Here is a 27,134-nt window from a genome sequence, read left to right as displayed (position 1 = left end):
TCAATAATAGCAAGAATAATCACATAACAATTCATATGAAAGGAATGAATTCAGACATAGATAGAAATACCATATGAGCTGCTTGACACTCCCAATATCAATCGCTACTTGTAATTCTTCCTTCAACGCAGAAATATTCTCAACAAAGACAATAGTGCACAATTTCATAAAAAACCTCCTTGTTGAATTAAGAACAACTGGTCCAGTTTCATAAAAGAATATTGACTGAAGCACAATAGTGCAAACTTCAGTCTTTAAGTCTGGTACAAAACTTTACGACCCTTTCCAAAACAATGAAAGGGCCTATAAATACTAAACTAATCTAAATATCTAATAAACTGAAATCCTACTAAATCGGTACCAATACATTTTGATCCTATTTTCTTCAGCGATCTGGCACTCGGTGGCATGATTCATCAAGTAGGTTGCTTGCCTTTAAATCTGAGCTGACTTATCGCAAGCATTGGCTCTACTTCAGGAGGTTTGTTGAGGCGCGAACTGAGCTGGGCGGCATAGGTGGCATCCTGAATATCGGGAATCATATACCCGATTGCATCTGTTAGGCACTTAAGGGCGGCTCTCTGTGTATGCGGCTTTACCAGGAAGAACCAATATGTGTCCCAGGTTAAACTGTTAATCCCAACGATTAATCTCCCTTTTTCCTCTAAATCAGGATAACATGATTGCTCCAATGTGTTCGTTGTTGTCAACTGTCCTGGTGTGCATTGAGAGATCATGTTTGATAAGTAGAGAGTGTTATTAACCAGTTCAACTAGATTGCTGGAAGTTGATTTACATCTTGAAGCCGCCCTCTCTGCTTTCATCAACTGCGACTGCCATTCTGTGAAGAGTATATCTTTATGTGTTTCTAGGATCCTGGGAAAATTTGTCGCTTTTCCTTGATCAGAATCTTGCCAGTCAAGAAATGCAGCTATGATTTCTTCGGCTTGATCTAATTCATTTCTGGCCTTCTCTACTTGCTGATTTATGGATGCCGTTAATTCACACAGTGGCTCTGCCTGGGCGATTTGTTGACACAGAAGCTTAATTTGAGATATTAATGTAGTATTTATTTGTAATGCTTCTGTTCTAAATTCAGCCACTTGTGGAACGCCCTTTGTTTTCTCGAGCTGTGATGATAATTGAGCGATTTGCTCATCTTTTGTCTTCACCATTTGCTCGTTCGCTGCCTTCAATTGTGCCAATGCCTCTGATAATTCCTTCTGTTTTTGGATCGCACTTTGGTCGATCCTTTGCTTTTCTGCCTGCAATTGTTGAGTTAGTTGACTGTTCACTTGCTGTTGTGTCAACAATTGCTGCTCTGCCTGCTCTGCCTTCTGCTTTGTCTCAGCTAACTCTGCCTGTAATGAGAAAATCTCTTGATCCTTGGTTTTCAGTAGAAGACTTACCTCCGATGCCTTATCAATTGTCGCTGCCGAATAGGCTCCCGCATACTTTGATAGTTTTGTCAGGTCATCAGAGGGGTCAACTTCCTCCTTCCAAACCACATTGCCCATAACAATTTGCTCTGGGAAAAGGGAAGGTTGATCAGTCCTTCTTCTTTTCCTTTGTCGTTTAACCACTGCTTTATGCCTTGGGCTGTAGAAGACATCCAGGGGTGGAATATCTTCTACCTGGAGAATGATTTGGTCGGAGGGGTCCTTTGGTATTATCTCAACCTCTTTAGAAGTGGGTGGGCCGCTGGTTCCACTCAGAACCTATGATGAAGTGATTTCCGGTGTGTTCGTTGTCTTGGAAGTGTCTGTATCTTTTGAACATTCCAAACCACTGATAATGGAATCAAACTGTTTCCATTCCTGGAGAAATTTAGGGTCAATATGAGTATCTATATTGACATCAATGGTGGCTTGTTTTTCCTTTTCAGCTTGGGACTCCTTCCGCACTTTTTCCTGCTCTTCCTTCTACTCTTCCTCTTGTTCTTTCTTTTGCCTTTCCTCATTCTCTCTTCTCTGTTTTTCCTCCTGTGCTCTCTTCTGTTTTTCTTCTTTTTCTTTTCTCTGTCTTTCTTCTTGTTCTCTCCTCTGCTTTTCCTCCTGTTCCTTCTTATGATCCTTTGTTATAACCGGAGGTTCCTTTGACTGTTGCCAACCAGGCCCGCTTGATGATGTCGCTGGGGTTGTCGCCAGTAAATCTAGAGGCAGAGTTTTCAACCTATGTTCTCTAAGTTTATTAAATTCGGTCAACCCTTCATCATTATATTTCGCTTTGGCAAATTCTTTAACCTGATTTATTGACTCAGCTGAAGAGAACAGGTCGTTAAACATATCTTCCTTATGGTCAAATCTTGTCAATTTGGCCTGTTCTAATGCATTATAGACAACTTTGTTTGGGTCAAAAGGCCTATTTGGGAGAGTCACCAGAGTTAAGGATTGAATCTTTGTGGCTTCCTTTTCTGCATGTTTGAGATCATGCAGAGTATAGACACCACACCTCAAGGGAAAAGAGGGCCAGCCCTTCTTCTTTTCTTTCTTGAGAGTCCGTGTAACACTCTCAGCCATAATCTGGTAAGCGATTTGCCTTGCCAGCAGTTTATCAGGTATGTATAAAGGGAGGACATGGGGGTCGGCTTGGCTGCCGAAAACTCTTATGTAGGAAAATCTCTCCTCTCCAAACCATCTACCTATTGCGGTTAAATCAAATTCGGCTTGATAGGAAATCTTGGGAGCAGGTTTATTGAAAATGGAATAATAAATAGGCAACATAAAGCCATTACAGACTTGTTATAGATGATGTTTATAAGAGGATTTCCACAATTTCTGATGATATATATGAATAGGCGTGGGGTCTTGTATAGTCCACCTCCAGCCGAGTACGGGGAATTCAGAGTTAAAACACAGGGTATCTAGAATATAGGCACTATAGTAGAATGGGGGAATCACCCTTTCAGAAATACGGGTCTTGCTTCTAAACTCAAGCACAACTGTTGCTAATTTGTTTGAGAGGATAGTGGCCCAATCCATAATTACACTGTTGCATGCTGCTTCCATTAGGGGAACCATTTCTATGGTAAAATTAGCAGAGTCATGCAATCCCCACAATCTACACATCATTATCCCAGCATAGCAATAAGGAGAGGCCAGGGAATCAACTGAGTACTTACCAGACGACTCATGTTTGTGCTTGGCCGGATTTTGTCTCCAATCCCGAATGGGTTCGGATTCAACTTCATTTTCGTTTGCGAATTTCTCCAGGAACGCCTTATTATATATCTTCTCTGGCTCGGGCAAATGATACATTTGCCTTAGATCCTCCGCCCTGAATGACCCGAAAATTCTCCCGTCTCTGGTGCTGAAGGTTCTATCCAGGATTGGGATTTCTTCAATCGCCCATCGCACTACGTCTGTGTATGGGAGAATTTGCTCCCTAGCTGCTATCCGGTGAAGGAAGGAATCAGCTAAGTCCTTGAGAGTACCCTCAGACTTTCGGGTTAAATCCACAGTAGCTTCTACTGTTGTTACTGCTGGTTCTTCGGCTTCAATTAGGTTGTAGGTACCTTGCCAAGTAACTCTGATGAGACCCGAACATGTAGTATCAGATATCAATCCCTTCTTTTTGTCCACGACAGCTTGTCCTGCAGCTGGTGTAGCGGAAGCGCCTGTGGTCTTCTTGGATTTCTTCCCCATTTTGCTTGAGCTTTCTCCTTTGGATGAATTCTGCACAGAGGCGAAAATAAACGTAACACAGAGATATGCCAATGAAAATCCAATATGGGAAAGATATATTGATCAAAGCGTGTTGAGAGATTAACTCTTAACAATGGCCACATATACAATCCATGGGAAGATCTTACAATTACATTAAATGGCCGTTTAAAACCTGCCACCCCTTAAATGCCCATTATACCATTATTTGGCCGAATGACCCGTTTAAGCGTGCTGTGGATGTTTTTGGCGGTTGAGCGCAGGTGAATGATTGTTTAACAGATCAAGCTTTAAATATGAATGAATCGTAATATTCCTCCACTTAACGACTTTTTGAAATCCGCGCTATATCGCCATAGGCGATCGGGGAGAGCTTAACCTCTTGTATTGGCACCATTTAAAACCCCCGATCGCCGATAGCCGATATCGCATCGCGTTGGGAGCATAGGAATTATATAAGACATGCATTATATATCGCCGATCGCCGATCACCGATATCGCATCGCATCGGGGTGAATGGCTTGGGGAAATTTAAGACTGTGTATAGAGTATCGCCGATCACCGATCGCCGATTGCGCATCGCATCGGGGCTAAAGGCATGGGGGCGCTTTAAAATGTGCATAGAGTATTGCCGATAGTCGATAGCGATATCGCATCGACGGAGACCTATGTGCCACTTATTTATGTACCTTATGTTATTGCGATATGCGATCTTGCAATCGCTTTATCGCAATGATAAAGGATTGTTTTATTTGATCAAATGGGTTTTTCAAAAGGCTTTTTAATGATGTTTTCATTTGGTTTTCGGACCTTTTTCAAATAATGCAATATTGATACCAATTAAACTCTAAAGGGACCCATTTCATATGATAATTTTGTAAATAAACATCATATGAAATGGGGGGTTGTTGTAGGGCACAACAATTGGCGATTCGCTGGAAGAACCAGTTATCTCTGGAAAGCATAGAAATACTTAAAATTTTTCAAAATAGAGTTCTAATCAAAGGGGAAAATTCTAATATAACTAGGTATATATGCATTCCGAGTAAAATGAAACTATTTTGCTAACTTCCTTTCTTTTTTAAGAAAATAAATGCATTCTAAGTTTTAAATAGGCCTTTATTGGTTTATAATGATAAAACAGAAAACCTTTCCAAATCAGCTTTTATAGTAAACTCATCTGTCATAGGTAGAGCCTTTGCTGCCAGCAAACGTTCATAGTTTCGACAGGGATACCTTTTAGCCATGTTATTGTCCATTGTCCTATCCAATTAAGAGTGTGATTAACAGAATGAATTCAAAACATGTTTTCATATTTTGTATTTCATTTCCTTTTTCTATTATTGATAAGATAAAAAGCCATTGTCCTGGTTTGGTGGCCAGCTATTGACAATGCCATTCACTGGTAGTAATCTAACCGAACAAGCTGGCTCGTGATGAGACCCCTTGTCTTATAATTTTAAGCCATTACCCTGTTTTGGTATGCAGTATTGGTTATGTCGGTTAAACTATTTCCCTATGAACATGGTAAGCAGGCTTGTAATAAGACCTCTTATCTTTAATATCAGATATTTTAGAATTACACTCTGAGTAATCATAAAATTTAGTGAATGGGATGAACAATCTTCTCCTTAAGAGTGAATGGATGACAGGGTAAGAGTTGAAGATGCTGAAATTGGATTAGCTTCTATCTTGATATTGATAACCTTTTGAGACCAATTTGAAAACAGAAAATGATTTACAATACTTCTAAACATTTGAGAGGAGTTCACAAAACTTGAAATGTGGTTTCAAAATACAATGATACCTAATTTCCTAGACATTATCCCTTTTGGTTAAGAGTTCTATTGTTTTAAAAGAAAATATCACACTACTTCTGTAGATCAAATTTTCAAACACAGCAAAGGTCAATAGAAGATACCTTACAACATTATTTTCTACAAATCTTACAAACTACAAAAATCTATCAAACTAAAAGGAGAAGGGGTTACCTTCTCAATTAAAGGATTTCTTCAAGATAAGGCCATTAACAGGGAGAGAATCTCTCAACCTTGATAAGTCTTGCAATATAAAGGTTGAGTGGCCTATCTTTTCACAGATCTGAAATGGTCCAAGCCACATCTTCTGGAACTTGGTGTGTTTTCCCTTGTCCTCATGGGCTTTGTCCCATTTCAGAACTAAATCATCGACTTGAAATTGTTTTGAACCGGATGAGACTGAATCAAAAGCTGCCTTGATGATTTGCTGATGTTTGGCATGAATGACCCTGGCTTTTTCTCTTTCCTCTTCTAATTTTAGAATTTGATCATGTCTAAGTTGAATAGAAGAAGAAGGAGTTTCCTCAATGAATTGAACTAAGGCTAGAGAAGGAAGAACAAGATTTGTGGATAGTACTGCTTCTTTCCCATACACAAGGTTGAATGGGGAAGATCCTATAGAAGCTTTCTGCGTTATCCTATCAGCCCATAAAGCAAACATTAAGGATTTATGCCAGTTTTTATGATTCTGTTCGATAGTTCGCTTAATGATTTTGATCAGATTTTTATTAGTAGATTCCGCTAAACCATTGCCCTGGGGATAGTAATTAGCAGAATATTTCAATTTAAATCCTCTTTTAATAGCGAAATCAAACATAGCATTGCCCGAGAAATAAGATGCATTATCAAAAACAAGAGCATTTGGGACACCAAACCTGGTAATGATGAATTGATCTATGAATTCAATGATTACTTCAGAATTTGCTGTCTTCAAAGGGATTGCCTCAACCCACTTAGTAAAATAATCGGTAGCAGTAAGGATATACTTATGCTGTTTGGAAGACGGTGGAGTAATTTCCCCAATGATATCCAATCCCCATTGCTCAAATGGTTGTTCAATGTTGACTGGTTGTAGAGGGAAAGCTGGTTTACGTTGTCTTCCACTAGAAGTTTGGCAATTGAGGCATTTCCTTACATACTCGTGGGCATCTTTAAACATAGTAGGCCAATAGTATCCAGCATGAATAATTTTGTGAGCTGTTGTGTCAGCTCCAAAATGTCCTCCTGCTGGTCCATCATGTAACTCCTGCAAAACCTTTTGTGCTTCAGGTTTCTCAAGGCATCTTAATAAGATAGAATCATAATTCTGTTTAAAAAGCACATCATCAATAATTGTAAAATTCTTTGCTTTTAACCTAATGGCCCTTTTGTTCTTGTAAGACAGGTTTGGAGGTGCATAACCATTCTTTAAATAAAAGATTAAATCCGCATATTGAGATTCAGAATCAGTAACACTTATCTGATTGATTACTTCAATTTGATCTGTATCGCTTGATTCTGGAATATTGGACGCTCCTGCCAATATCCTGCAAAAACCTTGGCCCCTAACAATCTTTGCTGGCCTAATTTCTAAGTCATACTCTTGAAGCGCTGTGACCCAATTTGCCCTTTTTTCACCCAGTTCTTTTTGGATTAATAGTTTCCTAACTGCAGGGAAAGGAACTATAACTTTTGTGTGGGTTTTCAAAAGGAAGGGTCTATAATGCTTGACTGCTTTAAATACAACAAAGGCTTGTTTTTCTACATTGGAGTAATTCAATTTAGCACCTTGAAGATTTGAGCTAAAAAATGAAATGGGTGCTTCCAAATTGTGATCATTTAGTTGCGTGAGTACTGCAGCATACGACGAGTTGGATGCGATGGTATACAATGTAAAATGATTAGAAAAATTTGGAGTATTTAAGGCTGGGGCATTGATTATTGATTGCTTGATTAGATCAAAAGCTTCTTTTTCTGCTGATCCCCACTTAAAGACTGAATTTTTCTTAATCATTGTTTGAAGTGGCAAAATAATTTGAGAAAAATCTGGAACAAATCTTTTAACAAAATTGATCTGGCCTAAAAATGACTGCATCGATTTTTTATTGTGTGGGAAAGGGATTTCAGAGATTTCTTTGATTCGATCAAGATCAATATAAATGCCATCTTTGGACACAATAAAACCTAAGAGCTTTCCTTGATCAAGAGCAAAGAAAGACTTTTTTTGGTTAAGGGAAATACCATATCTTTTGCAACGTTGAAAAATTTGATTTAGATCATGCAAATGATTATACCTCTCCTTAGAGAATACAGTAATATCGTCTAGATAGACGACTACTGTTCTATTAATCAACCCTCTAAAAGCTATATCCATAGCTCTTTGGAATGTCGCTCCTACATTTATAAGTCCGAAAGGCATTTTTTTATATGCATATGTTCCCCATTTTGTTCTGAATGTAGTTTTAAGCTGGTCATCAGGATGAACCAAGACTTGGTTATATCCTGAGAAACCATCTAGAAATGACATCAATTCAGAGCCTGCTACTGATTGAAGTATTTGCTCCATAGTAGGTAATGGGAAATTGTCTTTCAAGCTTGCTTTGTTCAACTTTCTGAAATCAATACAAATCCGAATGTCGCCATTTTTCTTTCTGACTGGCACCATATTAGAGACCCAGTTTGAGTGTCGGATAGGAAAAATAATCTTGGCTTTCAAGAGTTTGTTAAGTTCCGATTTTATCTGGCTCTCTAAGTTTGGATGTATTTTTCTTAACTTCTGCTGAATAGGTTTCTGATCGGGAAGTACCGGAATGGTATGCTGGATAATGGATGTATCATAAGTCTTCAAATCATCATATTTCCAAGCAAAAACCTGTTTATTTTTTCTTAACAGTTTAATGAATGCCTCTTTCTCTTCAAAGGAAAGTCCTAATCCTAAATTAATATTTTGAGGAGCTTGTTCGGTACCTAGATTTATCAATTCAAACCTTAGGGTAGAGCTTTGGAGTTTTGCATTAGTTACAGGTTTAAACCTATCTTTAATATCATAAAGATCTTCCAGCTTTACCACAGGCTTAGGAATTGCATTTTCCTGAGGTGTTTCTCTCATTTGGGAGTCATGCTCATCTTCCTCAATGATTTGATTATCATAGGACTTCTCAGAAGTTAAGAATTGTAAAATATCCTCATCATGGTTGAATACTCTCCAATTAGTGACATTGTCAGGAACTGAAGGCCTAAAAAGCAATTCTACGGAAAATCTATCTGGGCTGTAGCCTTCAGAAGGTAGGAGCTTGGAAGCTACATTAGCTAGGATATCGGCTGCCGAGTTTTGAGACCTGGGAATGGAAGAAATGTTGAATGCGGAAAAGTGCGAGGTAAGTTCTTGTACTAGCGATTGATAATTCTTGAGGTGATTTGAAAGACAATGAATTGCATTCCTCACCTATTTAACAATAATTTCAGAATCGCCAAATACTTTTAGATATTGCACTTTAAGGCCGATTGCTTTATATAATCCCTGGACTAAGGCTTCATATTCGGCTATATTGTTAGTGCAGTCAAATTCTAGCCTACATGACAGCATTGTCTTTTCTCCTTGTGGGCTAACCAAAATACATCCTGCTCCTGAGCCCTCGCTAGACTTGGACCCATCGAAATATAAAGACCAAAATAAAGAGGTATTAACAAATGTATTTACAGTTTTCTCAGCATCATTGAAACATCTAGACCTATCAGTTTGTGAAAATTTCTCAATCTAAGATGTAAAATGATTGACTGAGAAAGCAGATGGTTGGGCAACAAAGTTGCCAAAGAATGATTCTGATGAATAATTCCCCAAAATGTTGTTGTTGAACGCTACGGTTTGGTTTTCTTTCTCAAATTCAGTAACTGTGTGGGTCATATGTTTCTCTCAATCGATCCTTATTTGATTTGGCTTACCCTTATAGGGAAGCCACATATGTGACCAATCAGTGGAAATATACCCATGCAATTTTTCGGACCAATCCCTACTCAAAATTAAACCGTAAAATTCAGGTATATCGGCTATTAGGATGTCAATCCTTTGTACTACTCTGGGATCAACAGACAACCTGATAGTTACGGAATTAATTTCTCCCACAACCTGCACTTTGGTCCTGTCCAACTGTACAATATGGATAGCAGACTTCTGGGGTTCAATGTTCAGTTTAGAACAAACTGAAGCTGGCATTATGTTAGACGATGCCCCTGAGTCAATTAAATAGTTGTGCAGGTTTCTATTATAGATCTCATAGGTTAGAAGGAAGGGTGGAGTATGAGAATTTGATCTATCTCCAATCAGAACTGAATCAGTAGCTTCAACCATACCTGGAGGAGGTTGGCCTGAATCATTAGCAGCTTTTGCACTGAGAAGAGGTGTAGAGGGAACAACATTCAATTCTTTAAGAAGTAATTTCTGCTAATGCTTTAATTTACTAAGTTCAAACATGGTAATGTTTGCTTTAGTTTTCTTCATGTCATCAACAATGTTATACTCCATTGAATCAGATACCACTAATGTTTTGGATGTTGAAGGAGTACTAGAAGTTGAAGGCTGGTTTTGGGGAACTGCTACAAGTGATTTCTTTGCAGGTGTTTTTTCCTTGGTTGTAGCAGCACCAGCACTCCTTTTCTTTGATGTTACCTGAACAGGTTCGGAAGTACTTTTGCTTCTAGTAGTGACCGGGAATGCTTCTTCTTCGTTATCGGTATCGGAGTTGGGGAGTATAAAATCCCACATTCCATCACATTCCACTACTTCTTCTTCATCATCAGTTGGTGAGATTGTTTCTTCTTCCTCTTCTTCTTCTTGCTCTGAATCTGCATTAGATATGACATTTGGTGGCTTTGATTCATTTCTCTTATAAGTCTTAAAGGGTCTTTTGGTTGAGGTTTCAGCTACCTGTTTCTTTATCTCAACCATTTCATTCGATAAAGTTTTTAGGACTTTTTGCAAACCTTCCATGTCATATGGGTCTTTTGGGGTCTTCTTCCTTGAGTCATCTTTAAAAGAGACTTTCTTGGCTTTTCTGTCTTCCAGAGCAGCTTTCTTCTCTAGAGCATTGATGCGTTTTTCCATAGCAAGTGCTTCTCTCATGTTTTCAGCTAAGGTAGGTTTCCCAGCCCTGTCTACAAAAATGGCTATATTGGCAGGTAGGGCGGTGATATACCATTCGCTTCGAATTTGTTCACTTGGTTTGGAGGCTGTAGGGATTTTATTCAGGAGTTTATTGAAGCGGGCATTAAATTCCTTAATTGGTTCCCTATGCTCTATTCTCAGATTGGAGAGATCGTTTATTAGGGTAGCCAAAGACCTATCATCTCCATATTTGGTAAGAAACTGCTATTGGCAAGTGTTCCAACTGGTAATGGAACCAGAGGGTAAAGAGAAATACCAGGATCCTGCTAATCCTTGCAAGGTGTAAGGGAAAAGTCTAACAACAACATCTTGTTCTGTTACTCCTTTCAAGTTGGCTGCTAACATGAAATTATTAATGTGTTCCTCAGCCTGGGTTCCATCATCTGGATTAAACTTGGGTAGCCATTTTTCAGGATAATCTGGTAATGGATGCAATGGTGCAGGCATATTGACTGCACCAGGTCTGGTCCATGGATCTGCCATTATAATAGCAGTAGTGGTTGATACTATCGCTGGAACTCCAGATGTCTGGGAAGGAAATAATGTTGAGGAGTGAGCAGGCTGGGATGTTGAAGCTTCTAATCCCTAGTGAACAACAATATGTAATGGGGGAGTGGATGGTTGACTTTGCAGATGGGAAGTCGAAATGGAGGATGTGGATGAAAGCTCTCCACTGTTAGATTCTTCAGTATATTTCTTCGCCTTTTTCCTTTTGGGTAAAGGGAACTCAGTGGGTTCAATACCGAGCTTTTCGCTCTAAAGTCTGGTGAGAGGATGAGATAAATTGAACTGCGAAGTCGCACTGCTTTGTGATACCTCAGATTTCTGTGGTGAAATCGAGAAGCTCTGAAGTTTGTGGATAAGAGACTGGACTTCAGGTGATTCAAAACTTAATTGTTCTGGAGTATGATGGGTTTGAGCAGTGGTAGTTGATTCCTCTTCTTCTTGTTTGGATACTGGAGAACCAGCATGCAAATGAGAAGTTCAAGGGGATTCGGAGGGAGAATTACTCTTAGAGTGTGTCGTGGCGGAAAAAGTCGTTTGTGCGGACACAACTGACCTCCCTAGGAGTCTAAACTCTCTAGCGACAAACAAGACAAAATGGAGCGATCTTTCTCTAAATACACCTTTTAAAACATGAAAACTACAAGTGTTTAGGCTTACCTTATTCCAAAACGCTGTTGTTGTAGTCCGTCCTTGCCGATCCGGATGAGCTCCTCCTTCACATCAATTCCTGCAACCACAAACAATCAAACAATTACCAAGCACTTGCATCTCATATAATAAAACATATATTCAACATGCAGACCAAGGAACACATGAAATAACTCATTAACACAAGCTATTGAGAAAAATGAACCAGTTTGTATTAATAACGAAACAAAGAAACTCTTACAACCTGGCCTTGGTGTTGTGCAAGTTCCTCCCAGGGTCCATCAAGGGTTTTCCTCTACTTTGACAAAGCTCACCCACTTCCAAGTAGAATCAAGCAAAGACAATCTCTCCTCACAAGGTTCTAAATGGGAGTCCTAATTCCTGCAGCATTTACCCAAAGAAAATGTATAGCTTCAACCTCCTCTCCCTCTGGCTCAATGCCTTTATTTATAGTGCTGTAAAGAGGTTATTCAGGTCCACCATCAATGGGATAATCCCCCTCTTTGGGTGGGATAGCTCCCTTATTGATGGGATAAGTTCCTCCTTAATAGGGATACATGAACCAACTGGAGGCGCATCCATTTCATCAAACCGACCTCTAGAAAGTTCTAGAAGTAACCACAAGTAACTTTTTTAAGATGAAACTTGCGCATTTTTCCTTTTACAGAAGGACGCACCTGTCCCTTAACATACAGAGCGTCCAAGGGCGCATCCTTTGTGAACATTGTGAGCGTCCCCGCAGGTAAGGCTTGAGAGAACCTGCGTTCCCAGAGATAAACACATTTTTTACAAGACTTTCTCTCTTCTTTGAGTTTGATATGGATAGCAGAGGCATAAGACTTGCCTAAGAGGGTAGCATGACTGTTGATTGAGCCATACTAACTGTAAATAGTCATGGTGACATTTTTTAGTGTAACAGATTGCCCCCTAAAGTGCGAAGCCTGGAATAGATTAAGGTTTTGTAATTCTAGGAAGGGTGAAGCACTTTATCATTTCAAGGATTGTCTTGTGGATGACCTGGTTGGAACCTGCAATTTTCAACACAAAATACATGTATAAGATTATATCATCACTGAGGTAGGCATTCCCATACTCAGATTCAAAACTTTAACTAATGGACTAACTACTCTGATACAGGAATGATCTTGCAATACATCATTTTTATAGACTTTTGTAGACACAGTATGGACGCAGCCATCTGTTTATGATTAGTCTACATAGATAATGAATACAAAACTCCTCGCAGCCTGGATGGTAAAAACTAGATCTAGGGTCTTCACTTCTACTTCCCGAATTGGTACGATTCTAGCCATGTGATTAAATGATTTGATGTCGAACATGTTAGAAACCACTTGATTACCAGTCGATGATGTAAACTGTTAACAAGCGTGAGAGAGACCACCAGTAATGTCAATGGTTCTCAAAGTACCAAGCACAACCCGTGAAATGTGAATAGATGTTTTGATGTCGAACACTTCACGGAATCCTTTGATCGAAAGTCAATGATGTAAACTGACGTCAAAGGCGAGAAACCTGCCATTGATGCATGCAGACTTCAAGGTACTGTCGATTCCTAAGTCATCTTTCTAGATAATGTGTCGATGTCGATAGAAAGCGACCCGTTGCAGGCAAGCCCGCAACACGAAATCATTGTTCAAGTTGAAGAAATGTTGCTGTAAGGACTGACTCAGGGATGCTCAAATGGATGACAAGTATTTTGCAGATGAAAGTTTTTCTTGCAGACCTCTTGAACACATAACGACACGACAGATGGCTTGGTGACGACTGACTCAAAGTTAATCCCCGGAACCCGGTTAAAGACTTTCAAAGTGGTTTGATCAACTGTGAGGTAAAAGATTTCCCAACATAGGTGAATGAAAAAGTGTCGTGTTCAAGAGTGGTAATAAAGTTTCTTTTGAGACAAAAGGTAACAAACAGGTTCATTCTTCTCTCTTTTCCCCCACCATTTCTGGCAAGTACCTCTTTATTTTTAACAAGCTTGAGGAGGATAACATATGCTTGATTATAAGCTCATCCTTCGGACGAGTCCAACCTAGTTTAAATTCGAACCCTAGGAAGGAGTGGTTCGTTCCTGTTTGTAATTGAACAGGTCCTCTACTGTAAAATTTTAACGAGCCCAGTATAGGAGAAACTCGGCGTTTTTCAATTTTAGAGAGTCTGAAAAAAACTAAAGGAGACTCCACGTTGAACTTTTTCGTACATTTGTGTCCCTCAAGCCCGAAAAAGTATAAAATAATACCTGGGGGAACCGCTTGATCTTGCGACCAAGGAGTACTTTCATCATAGTGTCGTTTACCTGAAAAGTAAAAAGCGATCAAGGACACGTCGTTTTATTTCCTTATCGAGTTTGAAACGACAAAAACCCGGCAATCTTTTCCTGATTTTGCGGTCAGAAAAGAGCTAAAAGGGGACCGTCTTTTAATTCCATTTTAACGAGTGTAAAAGAAACGCTCGGCGATCTTTTCATGTTTTAGGAGTCAGAAAAGGGCTTAAAAGATGACTCTGATATTTTTGTTTGTGAAAAATGACAATTTCCCTCGAAATCCCTTTGTCCTGCACAAAAGCAACACATTACTCATACCTGTTTAAAATAGGCAAAAATACATCGAAAAACATCTTTTCATGGTAAAAAATGAACTAGTTCATCCAAAAAACCTATAAAAAGACCTTTTACCATGTCATTTTTACCGTTTGACTGTTGAGGTTGAAAAAGGAGCTTTTGACAAGAAACTTCCCGTGGTCGCTGCGGAAAATCCGACCATCGGAACCGAACGCCATCTTATCTAGGTATTTTACACATCCTACTCTACATTTCTATCCGTTTAGAATTAATTTTTAGGTCTTAGTTTCATTTTTTTGGGGGGTTTTGGTTTTGGAATGCGCCTCTTGGCGGACGCGGGTGCCCTTTGGGTGACCCGCGTCCCCCGAATTTTTCCTATACAGGAAAATGGTCGGAAGACGCAGTCCGCCTTCAGGCCAGCCGCGTCCGGGCGCCCTGTGCTGTAAAGGTGGGGTGCGTCTTCCGTGAAACGCGCATTTCAAAACCCCACCCCCCTCAAATAACTATCTAAAAATTCCCAAATCAATTTCTAATGACTATTTCTGGTGTGCAGGGCATTAACCATGTTAGATTGGAGAGAAAGAGAGCATGTAGAGGATGATGAAGCTGCAATAAATCATCAACCTTCCCTGGATGCCCTAAGAGCATGCGGGTTATACAAATACTGGACCATACCGGGCATGAGGGGCCAGGTAAGATTCTTGGAATGGCTGGTTGAGCGATGGAACGTTCAAGAACAATGCTTTTACATAGGAGGGTACCAGCTCGAGATAGAGCCCTCGGATGTATACTTTCTCACTGGCTTGCTGAACAGAGGCGAGCAACTTAGTCTTGCGGGGACTAGGCCGGGTGGCCAATCCCTTGATAGTCTCCGCGACGAGTGGTGCACACCTGGGGCTCACCATTCGAAAGGCATAGAGATAAAACACATCACTCTGCGTGAACTCAAAGTCATAGTGTTCACGGTTACCAGAATTTGCGGCGCGGCCGCTTTACACATTGCTTCCGGATCCCAAATGCGGATGGCAATTGACTGTTACCAAGGCACCATTTTCAACTGGTGTGAAGCTGTGTCGGCTCATATGAAGAGCCAACTGACCAAGGCAAAGAACGGATGACTAAAGACTTTTGGATATGGGCCTCTAGTCGTGAGCTTTGCCTTGGAGAGAGTTCCAATGCTGATCCCTCAGCAACTCACTGTTGATATCTTGGGTCCTCGGGAGCCAAAGCTGATACGATGGGTTGCGGTGATGGCCCGGCATCCTGACGAGGGCACGGCGGTGGTTCGATTCTCAGATAGTTACTTTCACTGGTTAGAGGACCAGGTTTTTTCGATACAGGACTTTCCGTATGCCGGAGTGGATTTTAGAGGTGATCCGGACATGGTTCTTCCACCGGGAGAACAATGGGATGACAGAGGTACTTTATTTTTCACAAGTTTTCTAATTATGTATTTTTTATTTTTCATATATATCGTCTCAAAACTAACAGTAAAATTTTCAAAATGCAGATGTTGGTCCACAGCGTCCAGCCAACCTCCGCCTTTTGATAGACTACATCCAGCTGCACCGGTACCGGCCCCACAGGACGCGGCTGCAGAAGTACTAGCTGAGTTGGAGCATGATCTAGAGCGTCTCACGGCAGATATACCTGAGACTACTATGGACGAACAAGCGTGAGAGAGACCACCAGTAATGTCAATGGTTCTCAAAGTACCAAGCACAACCCGTGAAATGTGAATAGATGTTTTGATGTCGAACACTTCACGGAATCCTTTGATCGAAAGTCAATGATGTAAACTGACGTCAAAGGCGAGAAACCTGCCATTGATGCATGCAGACTTCAAGGTACTGTCGATTCCTAAGTCATCTTTCTAGATAATGTGTCGATGTCGATAGAAAGCGACCCGTTGCAGGCAAGCCCGCAACACGAAATCATTGTTCAAGTTGAAGAAATGTTGCTGTAAGGACTGACTCAGGGATGGTCAAATGGATGACAAGTATTTTGCAGATGAAAGTTTTGCTTGCAGACCTCTTGAACACATAACGACACGACAGATGGCTTGGTGACGAATAACTCAAAGTTAATCCCCGGAACCCGGTTAAAGACTTTCAAAGTGGTTTGATCAACTGTGAGGTAAAAGATTTCCCAACCCAGGTGAATGAAAAAGTGTCGTGTTCAAGAGTGGTAATAAAGTTTCTTTTGAGACAAAAGGTAACAAACAGGTTCATTCTTCTCTCTTTTCCCCCACCATTTCTGGCAAGTACCTCTTTATTTTTAACAAGCTTGAGGAGGATAACATATGCTTGATTATAAGCTCATCCTTCGGACGAGTCCAACCTAGTTTAAATTCGAACCCTAGGAAGGAGTGGTTCGTTCCTGTTTGTAATTGAACAGGTCCTCTACTGTAAAAGTTTAACGAGCCCAGTATAGGAGAAACTCGGCGTTTTTCAATTTTAGAGAGTCTGAAAAAAACTAAAGGAGACTCCACGTTGAACTTTTTCGTACATTTGTGTCCCTCAAGCCCGAAAAAGTATAAAATAATACCTGGGGGAACCGCTTGATCTTGCGACCAAGGAGTACTTTCATAATAGTGTCGTTGACCTGAAAAGTAAAAAGCGATCAAGGACACGTCGTTTTATTTCCTTATCGAGTTTGAAACGACAAAAACCCGGCAATCTTTTCCTGATTTTGCGGTCAGAAAAGAGCTAAAAGGGGACCGTCTTTTAATTCCGTTTTAACGAGTGTAAAAGAAATGCTCGGCGATCTTTTCATGTTTTAGGAGTCAGAAAAGGGCTTAAAAGATGACTCTGATATTTTTGTTTGTGAAAAATGACAATTTCCCTCGAAATCCCTTTGTCCTGCACAAAAGCAACACATTACTCATACCTGTTTAAAATAGGCAAAAATACATCGAAAAACATCTTTTCATGGTAAAAAATGAACTAATTCATCCAAAAAACCTATAAAAAGACCTTTTACCATGTCATTTTTACCGTTTGACTGTTGAGGTTGAAAAAGGAGCTTTTGACAAGAAACTTCCCGTGGTCGCTGCGGAAAATCCGACCGTCGGAATCGAACGCCGTCTTATCCAGGTATTTTACACATCCTACTCTGCATTTCTATCCGTTTAGAATTAATTTTTAGGTCTTAGTTTCATTTTTGGGGGGGTTTTGGTTTTGGAATGCGCCTCTGGCGGACGCAGGTGCCCTTCGGGTGACCCGCGTCCCCCGACTTTTTCCTATACAGGAAAATGGTCGGAAGACGCAGCCCGCCTTCAGGCCAGCCGCGTCCGGGCGCCCTGTGCTGTAAAGACGGGGTGCGTCTTCCGTGAAACGCGCATTTCAAAACCCCAACCTCCTCAAATAACCATCCAAAAATCCCCAAATCAATTCTAATGACTATTTCTGGTGTGCAGGGCATTAACCATGTTAGATTGGAGAGAAAGAGAGCATGTAGAGGATGATGAAGCTGCAATAAATCATCAACCTTCCCTGGATGCCCTAAGAGCATGCGGGTTATACAAATACTGGACCATACCGGGCATGAGGGGCCAGGTAAGATTCTTGGAATGGCTGGTTGAGCGATGGAACGTTCAAGAACAATGCTTTTACATAGGAGGGCACCAGCTCGAGATAGAGCCCTCGGATGTATACTTTCTCACTGGCTTGCCGAACAGAGGCGAGCAACTCAGTCTTGCGGGGACTAGGCCGGGTGGCCAATCCCTTGATAGTCTCCGCGACGAGTGGTGCACACCTGGGGCTCACCATTCGAAAGGCATAGAGATAAAACACATCACTCTGCGTGAACTCAAAGTCATAGCGTTCACGGTTACCAGAATTTGCGGCGCGGCCGCTTTACACATTGCTTCCGGATCCCAAATGCGGATGGCAATTGACTGTTACCAAGGCACCATTTTCAACTGGTGTGAAGCTGTGTCGGCTCATATGAAGAGCCAACTGACCAAGGCAAAGAACGGACGACTAAAGACTTTTGGATATGGGCCTCTAGTCGTGAGCTTTGCCTTGGAGAGAGTTCCAATGCTGATCCCTCAGCAACTCACTGTTGATATCTTGGGTCCTCGGGAGCCAAAGCTGATACGATGGGTTGCGGTGATGGCCCGGCATCCTGACGAGGGCATGACAGTGGTTCGATTCTCAGATAGTTACTTTCACTGGTTAGAGGACCAGGTTTTTTCGATACAGGACTTTCCGTATGCCGGAGTGGATTTTAGAGGTGATCCGGACATGGTTCTTCCACAGGGAGAACAATGGGATGACAGAGGTACTTTATTTTTCACAAGTTTTCTAATTATGTATTTTTTATTTTTCATATATATCGTCTCAAAACTAACAGTAAAATTTTCAAAATGCAGATGTTGGTCCACAGCGTCCAGCCAACCTCCGGCCTTTTGATAGACTACATCCAGCTGCACCGGTACCGGCCCCACAGGACGCGGCTGCAGAAGTACTAGCTGAGTTGGAGCATGATCTAGAGCGTCTCACGGCAGATATACCTGAGACTACTATGGACGACATTCCTATCAGGCTTCAGCGCTTCGTAGTCGCGGTCCCTGGACCGTTTAGGAGATTTTTGCGTAAGGTAGCCCGCGCAGTGGTGTCATACAGAGAGCACCACCAGTGATTGACTAGTCACTTTTGTAGTCACATGTGACATTTTGACTTTTTGTACTATCATTTTGCCGATCATAAGGTGTTTTCAACCTATGATCGAAGACGATGTATATATTTTTTGACACACTTCTATCTATATATATCACTATTACCGGCTTATCTTGTTTAACATATGTGATGAAATGTTTTTAAATTTACTTGCATGATTATCGTAAATGTCTGTCCAACATTCGAGAAGCAATTGCATCTGCTAATGTATTCAAAGACCTTGGAATATGTTGATATTCAATGTAATCAAATTCACGTTCCAAGAGACGCACTCTCAAAAACAACCTTAATAACACAGGATTTCTAATGGCATAAACTCTATTAAGCTGTAATACAACAAGTTCAGAATCTAACCTCACTATCAAACGTCGAATTCCAAATGAAATAGATTCGGATAATAATTCAATCACTGCACTGTATTCTGCAATGTTGTTCGTTGTTTGACCGAGGCTTACCCCATGCATAGAAACTAACTCGTCAGAGGGCGAATAGATAACCCAAGCTGCGGAAGAGATATTCCGTGTACTACGACAAGCACCATCAGCAAATCCAATGTATGTTTGGAGAGGCGTCGACATCTGCAATATCAAGAGTAAAACCAAGATAAGCCAGAATAACGACGAAAAACCACACTCTCTAAGCTAAGCACACTGACTAAACTAACACACTTGCTAGCTAGAAAGAAAATCTAACCTATCTAAAAATTTCTCCATACCCATCATTTAAGCATAATACCTCTTTAGGTAAAGTCCATTTCTGGGTTTACCCAAAGAGTCCCCATCAAAATCAACCAGCTCATAAGCCCCTTTTGCTAGCTTTCGCTTTACAATGTAGGGCCCATGCCACATGGGAACGAATTTTCCGGCACCTAGCTTATCGTTAGCTTGATCATATAATAGTACTAGGTCTCCTTCCGAAAAACTTCGAGGGGTTACATTTTTATCATACTGAGCTTTCATTCGCTTCGCGTGAGTCTCGATAGCCAATGTAGCGTCACGTCGAGTCTCATCTAATTTAGCCAAGTACAATAACCGTTTCTCCTCTTCGGAAGTAGCTGGAAGTAATTCGACAGCCATTTGAAGTGATGGGATTTCGCATTCAATGGGTAACACAGCTTCCAAGCCATAAACTAGCTGGAAAGGAGTGAACCCTGTTGAATTTTTCACTGAGGTTCGATATGCCCATAGCGCCGAAAATAACATGTTGTGCCAATTCGTTCGATGGATACCAATGATCCGTCGAATCATGATGACTAGAACTTTGTTGATAGACTCAACCAAACCGTTGGCTTGCGGATAATAAGGAGTAGAGCTATCGTGGCGCAAACCAAGCTGGCTTGTAAGCTCAGTCATCATGATGTTTCGAAAATGGCTCCCATGGTCAGTAATGATTGCTTGTGGGACACCAAACCTAGTTATGATATGATTGAATACGAAAACTGCAGCTGTTTTGCCGCTTGCGTCGAATGTAGGCATCGCCTCGGCCCATTTAGTAAAATAATCAACCGCGAGGATGATATACGCATGCCCCCCGGCCGAGTGAGGGTTACAAGTAATAAAGTCGATACCCCATTTGGCGAATGGACCAACGGCAATTATAGGGTGGAGAGGAGCAGGTGGAGCGCGCATCTTGCGATCAAACACTTGACAGTTGTGGCACTTCCTGACTGCAATGATACAATCTTTAAACATAGACGGCCAGAAATAGCCAGCGCGCAACACCTTCTGAGCTGTGGCATACCCAGACATATGACCGCCACATGCTCCAGAGTGACAATCATTCAAAACTCTCTCAGCCTCTTCGTGAGTTAAACAACGTCGAAAAACTAAGTCTGCCCCCCGGCGATAAAGTGTATCTCCAATAATTTTGTATTGCTGGGATTGAAACCGAATTTTTCGACGTTCTTCTTTGGAAGCTTCAGGCCGAAAGGTTTGGGTTTGGAGATAGATGATTATATCCCCGTACCACGGATCTAAAGTACTGATAAGAAACAAAGATTCGTCCGCAATGGACTCCTCTGCCACAGTCTCTGTGTCAGCACTCGGGAAATCACACATCAATTCCGCAAAAACTAAGGATTTCTTAGACTTGGACTTCTCGAACTCCAAGTCGAACTCTTGCAGGATAACAATCCATTTAGAGTACTTGCCCCCTAGCAGTTGTTTTGTCAAAATATAAATCATAGGGTTGCAATCCGAAATAACTGTAGTTTTACGGAGAAGAATGTAGTGACGAAAACGCTGGACAGCTTGAACGGCTGCCAGGGCCAATTTCTCCACATGCGAATATTTTAACTCAGTGGGATTTAAGGTCCTACTAAGATAATATATCACATGCTCCGCTCCGAATTCATCTTCTTGAACTAACACCATTCCAATGGTGGAATGCGAAGCTGCGAGGTATAAGAAGTAGTCCTGGTTGTAGTTGGGAGGATGCAACAACGGTGCATGGGTCAACGCGTGTTTAAGTGCATCAAAAGATTGTTGGGCAATCTCGTCCCAAAAGAATTGTGCGTTCTGTTTCAACAACCGTGTAAAACCTTTAGTGACCTCGGCGTAGTTTGGGATGAATCGGCGTAAAAAGTTCGCTTTCCCTTGCAAACTTTGGAGTTGGCGCAAACTCGAAGGAGGAGGCAATTTGATGATAGCCTCGACTTTCGAGGGATCGACGCGAATGCCGGCTTTTGAAACAACAAATCCCAGCAATCGACCTGTTTCTATACAGAAAACACACTTGTGGGGATTCAACCGAATTCGATAATGCCTACACCTCATAAAGATTGCTCGTAGGTGGACAAGGTGATCAGCTCGATGTAAAGAATGAGCAGGCAAATCATCGAGATAGGGTTGCACAATGTGCTTGATGTCATGAAATGCATAAGACATCGCCCGTTGAAAAGTGGCCCCGGCATTCTTAAGCCCAAAAGGTAATTTGCAATAAGCAAATGTCCCCCATGGACAAATGAATGCCGTTTTTGGTTGGTCGGCAGGTAGAATATTGATTTGATTATAGCCTGAAAAACCATCCATGAAGGAAAACATTTCACTTCCGGCACAATCATCAATAATTTGATCGATATAAGGCGTAGGATAGTTGTCTTTTGGACAAGCTCGATTTATATCCCTATAGTCGATACAGATTCTTATTGTTCCTTGTTTCTTGTTGACCGGAACAATATTCGATACCCAATCCGTTAACGGGATCGGATAAATGAAACCTGCTTTCAACAGCTTTTCGACTTCTGCTTTAATCGCAGCCGCTTTTCGAGGGTGAATCTGACGCAACCGTTGCCGGACGGGTTTAGCATCCGGGTAGGTCTTTATTTCATGAACAACAATGGCAGGATCAATTCCCGGCATTTCCTCGTAAGACCAGGCAAACACGTCGCGGAATTCTTGGAATAGGGCCTTGTAAGTTTGGATTTCTTCTTCTGTACATGCGGCACCTATATGAATGTTTCCTCGATTCCGGGCTTCACTGAAATATCAATGGGAATAGTACGAGAAATATTCCCTAAATTCAACTCTGAATCAGAATGTTTCGTTGGATCCTGAGCGTCTTTGACATATTCAGCGGTAAAGATAGATGAAAAATCATTTTCAAATGCATCATCCTTAGGTAAAAACGAAGATCTGTGATGGAGATCCTCCCATGGTAGATCATCTACACTTAGGATTTCGCGAAGTTGTTCGTCAGATGACACGACTTCGGGAAACGCTATCCGTTCTAAGGTTGAGGTGAAAAGTGATTCTTCACTGACCACATTCATTTGGTCGATTTCGGTTGAATGAAAGTCGGTAAAAGACATGACAGCTTCATAAGCAATTTCATATGGACTCAAAGGCATAGCATCACCGAATGAGTCTATCTCAGAGTCAGATGGGACAATCCAAGGATCATCATAAATAATGTTTTCTGATGTAATCATATGAATTGTTGCAAATGAAGGGTCTACGTTGAGTGGAGGGAGAGGAAAAGTTCCCAGTAAACCGGAATCCTTAACTAAACCTACACCAACGTCCCTATAAGGGATTGTCGTCTTACCGACATGCTGGATACTCTCTGAAGAGGCTGGGTCGGATGAAAAGTATGTCAGCTGATCAATAGTCACGATCTTACCGTTATGTGGAAACTTAATTACTCTGAAGACCGATGAAACGACCGCTGTCATAGCATATGACCAACTTCGACCCAAAAGAAGGTTGTAGTCTAGAGGGGCATCAACCACTTCCACATCCAGACTAACGGTTTTACCTTCTACCCCTATAGGCAATTCTTGTAGAATACCAAACGGACGGAACCCACGGCCATCAAAGGCCTTAAGGATGGTGGGGGATTGGTTCAACGAAGGAGAACCAAGCGATCTCCAACATTGAATCGACATAATACACGTAGAAGCTCCCTCATCAATCACAGTCCGATGAATAGGCCTGTTTTTGACTATCACTGGAATTTGGAAAGCCATTTGATGGGGGAGACGTGGTGTACTATTTTCTAGATCAAAGATCATTAGGTTCGGGTCCTGAACATCAACAGCTCCGATAGCCGACAAAAGCAATTTTCGTTGTGCTGGGCATGATTGCAGCACTTCTAACGCCGACATTGCTGAGGGTGAAACAGCTAAGTCCTCAACAATGTTGTAATTCTGGGCTGCTCTCGCATGTGGATTGAAAGCAGACCTTCGAAGTACACCCTTGGCGGGCGGTTAATCACTAAGTCTGGGTTAGGTTTTTCGATCTGTAGTGGATCGGAACCAGGAGCTGAGGTTGATGGGTTAGAGTGAGAAGATTCTGCTTCCTTACCATCAACAGGAGCCTTACTACCATAATCTTGCGATCGAGTCGCAATCCTCACATGAGACATCATCAAAATGGGTTCTTCACTGGCATTCGAAGAAGAACCTATCATCTTATTCTCCTGCTCTGGAAATGGATTTTTTAACACAGCAGGAGTGGGAGAACCTTTGACTATTTTCACAACCTCGGCCCGATGAGGGCAATCTCTCGTAAAATGATCCTCTTCACAAATAAGACAAGGATATCGAGGTTTGCGCTTTTCGTCATTGGTTTCCGACTTTTCAGTTTTCTCCTTTGGAGCCTTGTCTGCTTTAGCCTTCTTCTTTCCTTTCTTCTTCCCACCGTTTTTTGATTTGGCCGTAGATGACTCTACAGCGTGAATGTCGGCGGTAAGTTCAGGAGGAGACTCTCCTGTCGGAGAATCAGGCAAAGTGATAATTGGAGTAGTTGAAGCCTTGGAAGACTTCTTCTTGCTCTTCGTAGTCACGATACCAATCATACCATCAGCGGCATGAGATCCCGAAGGAGCAGCAGCGATTTGATTCGACTTTGGAAGATCCGGAATCTTCTCGTGTAACGTACCCGACTGAGTGTAAACTAAGTCAAGGTATTGTGCCTGAGCAATGACTTGCTCCTCAGTAACTACTCCGGCCTTAGCTACATCTTCAGTAATCTTCGGTAATAATGATTTGACAAACCATTCAGCTAAGATTTGGTCCGGGATAAAAACTTTCACTAATCTCCTTCGACGTCTCCACTCATGAATGTGATCAGAAATATACGTGGACGTCGATTGTTTTAGTGAAGTTAATAACTCTGTGCCGTTATCGTATCTGACCGGCAACTGAAAGTGAGTTAAGAACGAGGTAGCTAACTGGCTAAAGTTGTAAAAAGAGGCCCGTGGTAACTCAATGTACCACTTGGCCGCGAGACCAATGAGTGTACGCTGGAAAAGACGTAAGGGGATCGAATCATCTGAGATAGAATTCGAAGCACACCAGAGGTGGTAAGTCATCACATGATTGGACGGATCCTCTCCAGACTTACCTTCGAACTTGGGTATGTCGCTGGGCAACTTATTTGGCATTGGCGGCCAGAACTGAAGATATTGAATTGGATCGTTCGTTAGGCGCGTCAAGTCGGGTAAATCCAAAGTTGCAATAAACGGTAACTGCCGGTTAGGATCTCTAAAACTCTGGGTCACAATACCAGCCCCAGGAGGAGGATATCCAGGATAACTAGGAACAGGAGTCGCATTTGGGATATTATATCCTCCTGGAAAACCAGGATTAACCGGACCGTACTGGGGTTGTTGAGGTTGTTGATAAGTGTACCCAGGATACGGTTGATACTGGTAAACCGGTTGTTGGACAGCTTGCCCATGTTGGTACTGTCCCTGGTACGGAGGTTGAACAAATTGAGGTTGAGTAGTGACAACCGTACTTATACCAGGCTGACCTACAGGCATCTGGACCGTGGTTTGAATCGTAGATCCAGACAACGGTAAAGATGTCTGAGGTGTGGTAACAGGGACAGTAGAAACTGGAGCCGTCGATACTCCAGAAGTAAGTATGGTAGATGTAGCGGTAGTTGCAGCAGCCGTTTGAGATGGAGTACTAGGTGCAATTGACGGCTGAGTAACTACCGAAGTTACAGAAGTTTGAACATTTGGCTGGACAGGTTGCGGTTGCTGGGTTGGACCAGAAACTACGGGTTGTCCAGCTTGAGGAACCATCTGTACACTTGGCTGCAACACCTGTTGACCCTGTGATGGATCCCACACTAACATTCCAGGGTATTGACCCGTAACAGGTTGAGGATACTGAGATCCATAACCAGATTGAGGGTAGGATTGATAATTGTAAGGTGCAGTTCCCATACTTGGAACATATGACTGACCTTGAGGCGGTTGATAACCTTGACTTGAGTATTGACCTTGAGGTTGATAACCTTGAGGTAAATACTGATACTGGGGTTGACCTTGACCTTGAGGTTGGTACCCTTGAGGTTGATAACCTTGGGGTTGATACCCTTGAGGTTGCCATCCTTGAGGTTGCCATCCTTGAGGTTGATATTGATACTGAGGTTGACCTTGGGGTACATATTGAGGCTGGGGTTGACCTTGAGGCACGTATTGCACCATAGGTACATACTGACTTTGAGGTTGCCCCCCAGACACGATTTGTGTACCTTGAGGTTGCCCCCCAGGCGGTAATTGGCCACCTTGAGGTTGGGAAACGGGAACTGAACCTGACATCATGTAAATGTCTCCTACACCCAATGGTATATTACCACTGTTTCCAGCAAATAACCCATGATCAACGGGTTGAGGAGATGCCCCCGCAAAGGTACCAGAAAGTGACTGATACCCAGTGGGAACAGAAGGACCGCCGTGTAAAAAAGATTCAGGACTTTGAGTAAACACGGACGACTGACCAGACATATTTACAGGAGTATGAATACCTCCAGGTGGAAAAGGAGTACGAGGTGTAGAAAAACCTACTGAGTTGTCTAAAAAATTGGTTAACGCAAGGTACCAAGAAGTACTTCTAGGAGGACTGTAAAAGATGGATTCACGCTCCCTTAGATCAATAGTAAGTTGACCTTCAAGGTGAGAGACACCTATATCCTCTTCTGGAGCAAGTTCTTCTATAGCAATCAAACCAGAAGGTAGATTTTCGGTGATAATTCTTTCTATTCTTGGTGAATCAGGAACACTAGAAGTTGGAGTAACAGGTTCAGATATTTCAGGTTCTTCGCCTGTATCACTGGCAGACGAAAAACTACCAACAAGCTCGGAAACTGTAACAGCTTCGGGATTATAACCTGTCTCTAAACTTTGGTAATCTGGATGGACTACCAAGGAAGATTCTCCTTCTTCAGGTGAACCTACTCTACTGTCACTAGGAGGAGTTACAAGGACCTTTAACCCTTCGTACTGACCCGGAATGTCTTCAGGAGATTCACCCCGTGATTTATGGAGTTTTCTTAACAAATCTATTCCGGTAACAATCTCAGGAGACTTGCCCCGAAGTCTACGGGACTGTCTCGGTAATTCCGCCACAATTAAAGATTTTTTAACTACAACACACGAAAACAAAGTAAAAATTTCAAATCAAACCACCTAAAGTCTTCTAAAGAAGCAAGCAAATTTGAAGCACACGCCTAAACAATCTAGAGCGTCAAACCAAACACAAACAGTAGTCTTCCGGACCAAAAGCGCTAGTTGGTGATTAGGCCCAACCTCGCAGGATTCAGTACAGAAATGGCGGGTGGAACAGTTACCCCGACAACCTGCTTA

General features: G+C 41.8%; 1 pseudogene; it reads right to left on the bottom strand.

Moving 5' to 3' along the window:
* Nucleotides 1-27,134, bottom strand: part of LOC149151411 (pre-mRNA-processing-splicing factor 8A-like) — a 168,827-nt pseudogene that overhangs the window by 26,878 nt on the left and 114,815 nt on the right.

This window comes from Pinus tabuliformis, chromosome 9 (genome assembly GCF_031772625.1).
Source record: "Pinus tabuliformis cultivar Carrire ecotype Pingquan chromosome 9, CPIR1, whole genome shotgun sequence".
NCBI classification, from domain to species: Eukaryota; Viridiplantae; Streptophyta; class Pinopsida; order Pinales; family Pinaceae; genus Pinus; species Pinus tabuliformis.
The sequence above is the reverse complement of the archived record's forward strand: the minus strand, read 5'-3'. Positions and strand labels throughout refer to the sequence as shown.